Here is an 8,514-nt window from a genome sequence, read left to right as displayed (position 1 = left end):
TTAGACTTCGTTTGATCGGTGATTACCCGAGCGTTGCCTTTATAGCCCCCTTTTACGGTGCGACGGTTGACAACGTCAAAGTAACCAGTTCTCAAACAATTAATCTCAAATCACTACAAGAAATTTACCTTTTCGTGGCGATTATTTAGTACCGAATGTATAATCGCTACTATAAATCCATAGTATGTGTTAAATAATATAGACAATTACCGCACTTCATAATCGCTATATCAGCCTTTAATTAATCAATACGAAAAAACAAATTAGATATTTTTCCTAAACGTACCGCCCAATTATTCACAAATTGCGCTCAACTTTTCCTTCAAAATTTTTCACCAAAAAACTTTCCGCTTAAAACTTTCACTTCTTTCCACTGCCTTCCGTCTTCTAAACTTAGGGTTTAGATCAGTTTTCTTTCATTCTCCATAGATACCAAAAGCTTGAACTCGAAACGCGATATTCTGGGGCGGATGTGATTAATTCGCGCAAATGTTAATCGGGTTTTCATCCTGGATTCTTAACCCGATTTCACGGAACTCAATTACAGCTGTTTCATCACAAGTTCAAGGTAATTTTCCTCATTTTATTTTAAATATTTTTGAAATTTGGTCAAGTTTTCCTAATTATGTATGAGATTTGGTTGAATTTCCCGATCCTTTTCAATTTTTGGTTGAATTTTCCTAATTATTTTGATATTTGGATGATTAATTACCATTAATTCGGTTGTGGTTGTTCCCTTTTCATCACTTCTCTCCTTCCCCAAATAGGTATTCAGAAAACACGAATTACCACCCTCTGTTGATTTCACGAAGCAGGTAATTTTACTCTTCTATATCCCAATTCTTTTCAAATTTTTTTGTTGAATTTTCTTAATTCTATTTGATATTTAGATGATAAGTACATATTAATTTAGTTCTGGTTGTTCATTTGTCATCCCATTTCTATTTCCCCAAATTGAGGTATTTAGTGCAAACGAATTCTCCGTAGTTCCAGGTAATTTTCAAATTTTATATTCTAATTCTTTTCGAATTTTGGTTGAATTTTCCTAATTCTTTTCGATATTTGGATAAATTTACCTTTTTCTATTTGAATTTCGGTTGATATCTCATCTTCCAGTTCATTTTGAATTTTTGTTAGAAATACTGTTATATTTCATCCTATGGTTCAGTTTTAATTTTGGTAAGAAATACTGATATTTAACCTTTGGGATGATCACTTTTTATCTACTTAAGATGATTTATAATTCCGCTTCAGCTTGTTTATGTATTCACTGGTAGATTCTCGTCCTTAGGTCCTACTTTGTATAGCCTTGTGTTTTTGGGCTTAACAAGTTAATATAATTAGAATTTCATCTATCATTTTATTAGTCAAGGATTACTTACTCTTTGATATTGATGTCTAAGATTGTAAGAATCAAATTGTAACGTTTTGTGTTATGATACCATTATTAACCAAATTATTATAGTGTGTTGGTATTTTGCTGATATGCTATATGTTTTTTTTTTTAAGTTTTTGATATTTTCTAGTTTATTGTTGTTGTAGTTGCTGCCTTCTTGTGTTATGCCTTGACAGAGTTGTTGAGCTTCTGGTCTGTTGTTGTTGTTGTTGTTGTTGTTGTTGAGATTTCTGGTCTGTTGTTGCTGTTGTTGGGTGTCCAGGTCTATTGTTTGTATTTTTGTTCGAGTCTGCATACATTGAGCTGTTGGCTGGTTGTGAAAGTCAGCTAGCAACTCTCTTCATTTATGAAATTCAGCAGCTACTATCCAGCAGACCCAACCAGTTGGCTGGTGGTGTGCTTCTAATATTGGCTGGTGGTGTGATTCTCTAGATTAACTCAGTGCATAGAACTCTAAACGAACGTAATTAAGATAAATTAATTTAAAATTTTCTAGAATTTAGTTAGAAAAAACAAGTTCGCCTATAATTTGCGTAAAGAACGAAAAAGAAACCAAATTCAGTGCAACGAATTCAAATGAACCTCTTAAGCCGAACACACCTTAAATTAGCTAGAAAAACCTAGAATTATACAAAGTTCAAGATGTTGGATCAGCCGCGGATCTGCCACCAGCTAGCTGTTGATGCTGCTGTTGTCAGCTAGCTGTTGTTGCTGATGCTGTCATCTAGCTGCTGCTGCTGATGCTGTCAGCTAAGTATAAAGCCTATCATGCTAAGTCATAGATGTATTGTAATTTTCCTAGCTTGGTTTTAAAATTGGAAGAATTGTCTATAGTTATAATTACAAATTCACCTTTTTCTGTTTTGCCACTTTAGTTTCATAGCTAGTAGCATGTTTATAGATAGTGTATATTCTATGTACTGTAATCATATGGTGTTGATGCAAACCAACTTTAAAGTTTGTGTATAGTCATACAGTGCAGAGTTAGTTGTACATTGTGCTTAAATACCCTGGCCTATATTCTATATGAACCTAAACACGTTCATTAATTCAAGTTTGATTCTGCTCACACCATTTTGCGTTGGAGTGATTTTGTGTCTCTAAGGCTGTGGTTCAAATTCTGACTTCTGTGTATCTCATTTTTGTTTAGCTACACCATCTCTTGGGTTTTTCTTCTTGATTGCCTATAAAATTATTCCAGATGTTTGATAGAAACTGAGCAGATGTTTAGTCAACCCCTTTACAAGTTTTCACTATTTTGCATATTGCTACTACTACTTTTCATTAAACGCATAACTCATTGTCTATAGTTAGCTCTCAAGCGACTTTCATATGCTTGTAGGATTGGGGTTAGATAAAAAAATGTCAGCAACCTTCATTTTGACTCCCAAGTCCCAAATCCTTCAGCAGAGGTTGCTTGTCACTGATGTTTGTGTGTTCTGTGTTATCAATGGTCACGAGGCTGACATATATTTTGTTGTTGTGCTGTCCTTATTAAGAATGTACTTTTGGTTAATTGAATATGAGAATTCAGAAAACAGGTCTATTTTATATTCTTCTAGCTAAGTTGTCTTTGATTATCATTTCTTCATCCTCTAGTATATTGGTTTTACAAGTTTCACTGTGTTCACTCGATTTCTTAATATAATTTGAATTCTATTAAAGTTCGGAAACTATGGATCACTTGGTTTTGCCATGAACAAACTGTCGCCATATGATTCTAGTGGGAAATCCTTTTCTAGTCTGGCCTCAAGGGTACTCTAACATACGCATGAATTTGTTAACTGGTTACATGAAAGCTCATTTATCAGTACTTGGTGGGTCTCTTAATGCAAAGTTATTGTTTGTTGTATAGGACCTGATGAAAGAAAAACTAGCTGAACTTCCTGGTGGATTTGAACAGTCTAAAGGACAAATTGTCAAATCTTATAGGATGATGACACTTCAACACGGGGTTCATGAAATGCAAAGCTTAGGTAGCAACGCACAAGGACGGTAAGAATTGTTTACTTCGTTTTAGATATTTGTTGTTGGTTGTTGATCTGTAACTGGAAAAAATTCATGTGTAGTTGGTTGTCTCTATATATTTTGGCTAGTGATTCCATGCTAGTTTGCATTTTGATTTTGTATGCAGTTTTTTTAAGAAGATTCTTGTCAATGTTTAAACCTGTAATTTTGAATAATTCAAGGAATGTAGCACTTGTCTTATCTTGACATCCTCAAACATTCGAAGAATCTGATAGTTGGAAGAGTGTCATATAAGGGAGGTAATTAGGTCATATTAAGAACTTATTGGCACTAGTGTAATCTAATAAAATACTTGATAATAAGATATCATAGATTCAGCATTCATACAGTACATACAAGGAATTCATGTGCAGTTGAACTTCGATATACCTTAAATTGGGTCCTTGGACTTGCAATATAGTCTTGATAACATCTAATAAAGTCGTCACATAAGCACTTAAACCTTCCAAATAATAGTTGTTTATAGTTAGAGCTGAAATTTCTGACAACTTCAATGAAACATATACCAGACCAAAGAGAGACAATAACAAGAACCCATACCTTCAGCAACTCCTCCTAACACCAATCCCTCTAGAGTACTATTGATTTGTCATTTGCATTAGGTATCCACTTCTTCATCTCATAGTCTGTTAAATATTTCAGTGCTTTATAGAACATTACTTGTAAAGCGTAGCAAAGTGTAGCAAAAGTTAGCATTCTCACAGTACCATGTAAGTCTGGGTAAAAAGTACATGAAATCACGCCCGATCTCACTTAAACAATGCATAACAGATCTTTTTCGGTTAAGAACTTGTACACGGCTTAACTTGGGAAATATTAAGAATGAAGCATACATCACACATGCAAGCAACTAATAGATGGTTTCCTAACATGTGCATCTGATTCATTCAGGCTAAAGCTACACTAAACAAAACTGCTACTGCTATAGCTAGAGAATTATACCAGCAAAAGGTACTCCCTTGCTAATGTAGACACAAGCTTATCACGAGGGCACAATGGCTTGGTTTCTTAGTGCTATATCTGCTCACCTGTAGGAATGTTATTACATAATTAGGAAATCTTTTTATTTCATATTACTACAAGTGATGTTTTCTGATGGGGTAAGAAAACAGAACACATATAGGAAGTCGTTTACATGGACTGTTATGGTGAAGACAGAGTGAGACTGACTGCAAATGGAGAATTGGTTACCAGTTTATGTACTAAAAGTGTAACTAATTGCGAGGGAGGGGGGAGGGAGGAGATTCTGACCTGCTATGTTTTTTTAGTAATGTGTTAGATGATCGCCTTTTAGCAGCTCTTCTATAATGATGGAGATGAACACATTCTGGTAGTTTACACTTTGGTCGCTTCCAAATTCTTCTTTATGCCGAAGCTTTGGGGTTGTTAAGAGAGTTCACATCTCAGAATGTGTTTCTAGAGGTGGAGGGGTTTCATGTAGAGTGGTGGGTGGGATTTGATGTTATCTTCAATCACATCTTCGTTTTCACAAATAATCTCTTTTAGGGAGTGTATTGAGTAAGTCTGTTCTGATGATAAAGACCAAGTTGGAAAAAATTTGTTGCCTTATTTCTGCATGATTTTACTGTGCTCTAAAATGTATGCTCACTGCTATGAAGTTGTGCCGCCCTACAGCCTTCCACACTGCTATGAAGGTGTGCACACAGTATGGACCACCCAGGCCGCTCTTGTCCTCGTTTATATAGGCTATAGTTTGTAGTTTGCATAAATCAGTAAACAATGATGTAATTGCATCCCAATTTACGCTAATCGTTTGGCTTGCTATTTGTATGGTATGTTGCGGTGCATTAATTGTAGGGAAATATTTCCATACTAGTGATATTAATTATCGTACATTCTTTTGACTTGCAGATAACTCTTTATTTGGCAAACGGTGAAGTCGGACTTATTTGGGGAAGCACATGACGTTATTGAGTTATATTATATTAGTTGTTTCGTTACTGCATTGCAGTAGTTAATTAGTTATTTATCTTGTCACTGCAGATTATTAGATAACATTTTGTTAAGTTTTTAAGAGTATTAGACAATTATATATCACCTATGTAATGACTTATGACTTACTCTGTATGAGTTATTTATTTATAATATTATTTTTATCTTATAATTATTTATGATTTTAAATTTATACTCATGTATAATTATAATTGTGAATATGCTTGATAGCGGCAACTTTTGACAAGCCATTGTAAAACTAAATCATAGTATGATCCATTTTGTAGCGATTATAATCGCCGCTATAGACTGTCAATTTTGATTGTTATTTAAGCAAATGTATCAATTCTGAAATTAATAGTATCACTTAAATTTGCAACAATAAGTAACCCATAGTAGTGATTATAATCGATACGCTAGGTATCTAATAGCGTCTATTGCATTCGCTACTATAACTACCAATAGCATCGATTCTTTTGCCGCTAAAACTAATGTACTTGGTATGTGAAATTAGAAAATTATAGCGAATATAATCGCTACAATAATCGATACTATTATACATAGTATTTCGTATCGATTGTTTTGGTCTACCCCATTGAATGTACTAATCGCTACTAAAGGCTATGGCAACGGTGGCTACCGCCTCGAATAGCTAATTGACGGGGAATGTTTTCGTAGCGAATATATTCGCTACTAAAGGCCAAAATAATCACCACGAAAGCCCTTTTTTCTTGTAGTGAATCACTCAGGTATTGAAGATTAGAGTCATATAATTTTAATGAAATTTACTTATGACAGATTTTCATCTCTTACAGTAAAGTTTCATAGGTCTGTCCGATACTAGTCTTCCCAAAGTAAGTATCCATGCAAATGATTGCGACATTGCCATGTCCACATAGTTCAAGAAACACAACTACTAGTCATCTTGCATTCTAGCCGTCTAGCAATTTCTATGCGTCCATCTTTATAGAAAACTCCGACCAGGGACCATTTTCAACTTTTGACATTAAAGTTCACTTGATAGACATTTCTTAGTCACAGGACTGGTCCTGACAGTCTATCTTGAATATATCGTCAAATTGAAGGGACTCAGATCATCCTTTAATAAACCACGAATTAAATGGAAAAATGAATTCTATTCATTTATATGAATGGTTAACCAATAACGTTTTACAAAGTATTAAACTCTAAACTTTAAAACATTAAATTAGGACATCAAAGCCATTCTCCAACATGCTTGATTCCCATAGCTGCAGTGTGCGAGTTGTGCTTCGTCTGCGGCAGAGGTTTAGTTAATGGATCTGAGATGTTGTCGTCAGTTCCAATCTTGCTTATCTCGAATTCTTTTCTCTCAACGAACTCTTGTAGAAGGTGAAACGACGAAGTATATGCTTGACTCTCTGGTGGTGTCTAGGCTCCTTTGCCTGTGCAATAGCTCCATTATTATCACAATACAGAGATATTGGTCCTTTAATGGAGGGGACTACACCAAGTTCTTCTATGAACTTCCTTAGCCAAATAGCTTCTTTTGCTGCTTCATGTGCAGCAATGTACTCCGCTTCAGTTGTAGAATCCGCAATGGTGCTTTGCTTAGCACTTTTCCAGCTTACTGCACCTCCGTTGAGGCAGAAGACAAACCCAGACTATGATCTGTAATCATCTTTGTCGGTTTGGAAACTTGCGTCCGTATAGCCTTTAAAAATTAATTCATCATCTCCACCATAGACCAGGAAATCATCTTTGTGCCTTTTCAGGTACTTCAGAATATTCTTGGCAGCAGTCCAATGTGCCTCTCCTGGGTCTGACTGGTATCTGCTCGTAGCACTGAGTCCATACGCAACATCCGGGTGTGTACATATCATAGCATACATTATTGAACCAATCACTGATGCATATGGAATCCCACTCATTCGTCTACGCTCATCTAGTGTTTTTGGGCACTGAGTCTTGCTTAGAGTCATTCCATGAGACATGGGTAGGTAGCCTCGCTTGGAGTCTGCCATATTGAACCTTTCAAGTACCTTATTGATATAAGTGCTTTGACTGAGTCCAATCATCTTCTTAGATCTATCTCTTTAAATCTTGATCCCCAGTTGTACTGTGCTTCTCCTAGATCCTTCATCGAAAAACATTTCCCAAGCCAAATCATGACAGAGTTCAACATAGGAATATCATTTCCGATAAGTAATATGTCGTCGACATATAATACTAGAAAAGAAATTTTGCTCCCACTAACCTTTTTGTATACACAAGATTCGTCTGCGTTCTTGATGAAACCAAAGTCACTGACTGCTTCATCAAAACGTATATTCCAGCTCCTTGATGCTTGCTTCAATCCGTAGACTGATTTCTTAAGCTTGCATACCTTTTTAGCATTCTTTGGATCCTCAAAACCCTCAGGCTGTGTCATAAACACAGTTTCTGTTAAAACGCCGTTTAAGAAAGCAATTTTGACATCCATCTGCCATATTTCGTAATCGTAATATGCAACTATTGCTAACATTATCCGAATAGACTTTAGCATTGCAACTGGTGAAAAGGTTTCATTGTAATCCACACCGTGGACTTGCCTGTAACCTTTTGCAACCAATCTAGCTTTGAAAACTTCTAGTTCCCATCTGGCAAATCGACCAAATCCCAAACTTGGTTTTCAGACATGGAGATCTAATTCAGATTGCATGGCTTCTTGCCATGGGTTGGAGCTAGGGCTCGTCATAGCTTGTTTGTAAGTCACAGGTTCATCACTTTCTAGTAATAGAACTTCATAGCTTTCGTTCGTCAAAATACCTAAGTACCTTTCCTGTTGAAATCTATATCTCTGCGATCTACGCGGGGTTACATTCCTAGATGGTCCTTGATTCTCACCAGATTCTTCTAAAGATCTATGAGTTTCAACCTGAATATCATCTTGAGCATTCTCTAGAGTTTGTTGTTCGACTCGAATTTCTTCGAGGTCTACTTTTCTCCCACTTGTCATTTTGGAAATGTGATCTCTTTCCAAAAAGATACGATCTCGAGCAACAACACCTTGTTCTCAGATGTATTGTAGAAGTAATATCCTTTTGTTTCCTTTGGATAGCCCACAATGATACATTTGTCAGATTTTGGTTGAAGTTTGTCTGAAATTAATCGTTTGA

At 35.7% G+C, this 8,514-nt stretch overlaps 1 long non-coding RNA gene across 1 annotated transcript; it reads left to right on the top strand.

Moving 5' to 3' along the window:
• The first annotated feature begins 299 nt into the window (after positions 1–299).
• LOC110780483 (uncharacterized) lies at positions 300–5,552 on the top strand. The gene is made up of 4 exons (XR_008918728.1): positions 300–568; positions 768–815; positions 3,252–3,391; positions 5,297–5,552. It is a non-coding gene; the product is annotated as an uncharacterized lncRNA (long non-coding RNA).
• Positions 5,553–8,514: the final 2,962 nt, after the last annotated feature.

The sequence above is a fragment of the Spinacia oleracea genome, chromosome 4 (genome assembly GCF_020520425.1).
Source record: "Spinacia oleracea cultivar Varoflay chromosome 4, BTI_SOV_V1, whole genome shotgun sequence".
Taxonomy (NCBI): Eukaryota; Viridiplantae; Streptophyta; class Magnoliopsida; order Caryophyllales; family Amaranthaceae; genus Spinacia; species Spinacia oleracea.
The sequence above is the reverse complement of the archived record's forward strand: the minus strand, read 5'-3'. Positions and strand labels throughout refer to the sequence as shown.